Genomic DNA, 3,190 nt, shown 5'->3' with positions numbered 1-3,190 from the left:
GCGGGCGGGCGGGCGGCGAGCTGGGCAGGACCCGCTGGGCGAGCAGCCGGCGGCGCGGAGCTGGGGGCGGGTAAGCTGCGAGATGAAGTTCACCCCGGCGCAGCCCAGGTTCTCAAGTGCAGCTCGCGCTTCTCCTCCGCCCCGCCCCCGATTTTATGCTCCCTCCCCCTTTTTTTAAACCAACAATCCTGATGGATTGAAAGACAGGAAGGGGTGACGCGGGGGAAAAGACAAACCCAATTTCCTCTGATCAAACGGTTTGGGGATTGCCTATTTGGGTCTCTCTTCACTTGGCGTGTGTGCTGGGGGAAGGGGTAGTTAATTAAACTCTTAGATTCCTTCCGGCGCGCCTCGCCTCGCCTCGCTGGGGACCCCCTTGGACTCGATCCTATCTCGGGTAATCCTGCAGCTGGGCTGCCTAGGCCTGGGAGCAAGAAGCTGAATATACAGCCTCTAGTTCTTTCCCTTCCCCTCCTCGACGGTCCTAGCATCTCAAAGAAATTCCCCAAGTGTGGGGGGCTCATGTGAGAACCTGAGCCCACCCCAATGTCCAGAGCCTGACCCAAGTTAGCGCGTCTTACTTTAGAGTCGTTTTCAGAGTATTAATTTGATCACGAGGATCATTTTTAATTGGCCAACTACTCTCCAGGTTTTCTCTCTGCCCGATTGCCAGGGTTGGGCTCTCAGGCACTTTCTCCCAGGATGTACTAGGCCTGTTTGCAAGTTCTGCCCTGACAGTTGTGTCCCCTTAGAACCTCTCACCATTTCCAGTTCCACATCAGTGGAGTCACACACCCATGTGGGTACGATTTCCCCCGAGGTTGCAGAGGGCAGACTCCACGGCAGCTGCTAACCCCCAACTTGACAGGTGTCTCTGCAAAGCTGGACTTTGTTGATCTCTCAACCCCTGTCACAACCATCTAGGATACTGTATCATCTTCCAGGAAGACGAAGATGTGTGTGTGTGTGTGTGTGTGTGTGTGTGTGTGTGTGTGTGTGTTGGGGGGTGGGTGTTGTAAGAAGCATTCATATTCCTTTAAGAAAAATCAAAATTGCCAATTTCAGAATTTTTCAGAGCACCGAGTCTCCTGGATTTTCATTGGAAGTGAAGCAAGGGACAACTCAGCAAAAATAGAGCCGATGAAAAAGAGGATGTAAGGAAGTAACATCTAAAGGCAAAGGGAGGAGGAAATGGTACAAATCTAGGGAACGGTTTCGCCTTGGCACTGTGCTCTGTAATTCCAAGTCTGACTCACATCTCCTGCACTTCAGAAACTGTCTCCCTTCTAGATACACAGGATGAGTTTCTAATTCTTTGAGCACAGATCACTCAGGAAACAAGGCTGTTGCTTTTGAAATAACTCCACTTGCTTGTGGTGTTTGTAACTGATGGGAATCTGAAGGGAAACAACCTAGGCTGTCTTGCCCCTCGGCATTTTATGGAGTTAGCTTTTCAGTTATGTCTGTTTATCTTGCCATGGTTACAAATGCTTCTATTAAGCTATAAACTTTTAGCTTCTCTCTAACCTCCAGAACTGCCCAAGAAGACTGAGAAGGTGATTTGTTTCACCCATGGAGGTAGTGAAATTAGTACTTTTAGAGGCAGAGAGTCCACTCTCTTTGCTAGTATCTGTGGGTGTCTATCTGTCTATTGTCTCAATCAAGACCTTCACATGAAAGCACTTTCCCAACCAAATGAGTGATGCAGGAGAATAGAATCCATGGAGGATGGAGCAGAGAATGGCGTCACTCATACTGTGGCGTCTTCACGAGAAAGTCCTTTTCAGTGGACCAGCAGGCATTTGTAGCAGGCAGAATTGGGTATGTAGAAGCTCATGGAGAGAATATTTGTAATGCCTGCACTTGGACTTCCCCACTAATTGGGGGAAATGCTACTTTCTTATGCTAAGAGATGAATCTGTTATCAGAGGACTTCTAACTTTATGATGACTCCACAAAGGTGTTGTTTACTTGAGCATCAAATATGTTGGGCATGGCAGGGCATCCACAACTGTTCCCTCCAGAGGCTTACTTCCTCTCCAGACAGTGTGTCGGGCAGCATATTTTGGATTCAATGAAAATGTGAATGCTTGGTCTTCAACCAGGACTCTCATAACACTCCTTTGGATACTGCCTGTGGTGATTTGTCATCAGAGAAATCTGAATTCAAATCCCTGCCCCACTGCCCACCAAATGCAGCCCGGGAAATGCAGTTAATCTTGAGGTGATTCTTAGTTTCTTCATTTGCAAATGAGGAGAGTGATAACTACCTCAGAGAACTTTAGGGGAGGATTGAATGCTAGGTGTGCAGAAAAGACTCAATAGATGGAAAGTTTGTATAACGCCACAGCCACTCTCCTCTACACTAGGGTCCATGAAAAATCCTACAAGTGAGAAAAGAAGCATTTTAAAATTTAATCGAAAAAAGCATTCTTCATTATGGAGTATTGGGTTGCTTCTGGGTCTTTTGTATTACTGGTGTTACTTTCTTTGCCTTTACAAACCAACATGATACCATACCCTTTATAAGCAAATAAATTCACTTAGGGAATGTTTACTTTTCTTTTACAGCCTTGATAACAAACGGATCTTTTTTTTTTTAAGTTTATATATTTTTTTGAGAGAGAGAAAGAGAGAGAGACAGAACACACACACGGGGAGAGGCAGAGAGAGGGGGACAGAGGATCGGAAGCAGGCTCCAGGTTGTCAGCACAGAGCCCGATGTGGGGCTCGAACTCATGAACCGCGAGATCAGGACCTGAGCTGAAGTCAGATGCTTAACAGACTGAGCCACCCAGGCACCCCACAACTGTATTTTTAAAATGATAGCTTGATGCATTAAATTGTGTCCTCCAGAGATTCATACATTGAAGTGCTCACCTCTAGTACCTCAGTATGTAATCTGGTTTGGAGGTACAGTCTTTGTAGAGATAATCAGGTTAAAATGAGGTCAGTAGGGTGAGCCCTGATCCAATATGACTGGAGTCCTTATAACAAGGGGAGATTTGGAAACAGACACGCACGCAGGGAGACCACCAGGTGAATATGGAATGGAGGCAAAGTTAAAGGTGATGCCTCTGCAAACCAAGAGATCACCAGAAGCTAGATGAGACACGTGGAACAGATTCTTTCTCACAGCCCTCAGAGGAACCAAGCCCTGCTGACACTGTGATCTCAGACTTCTAGCCCC

The sequence above is a fragment of the Herpailurus yagouaroundi genome, unplaced genomic scaffold (assembly GCF_014898765.1).
Source record: "Herpailurus yagouaroundi ecotype Mexico unplaced genomic scaffold, PumYag 166, whole genome shotgun sequence".
Lineage (NCBI taxonomy): Eukaryota > Metazoa > Chordata > Mammalia > Carnivora > Felidae > Herpailurus > Herpailurus yagouaroundi.
Note: the sequence above shows the minus strand (reverse complement) of the source record.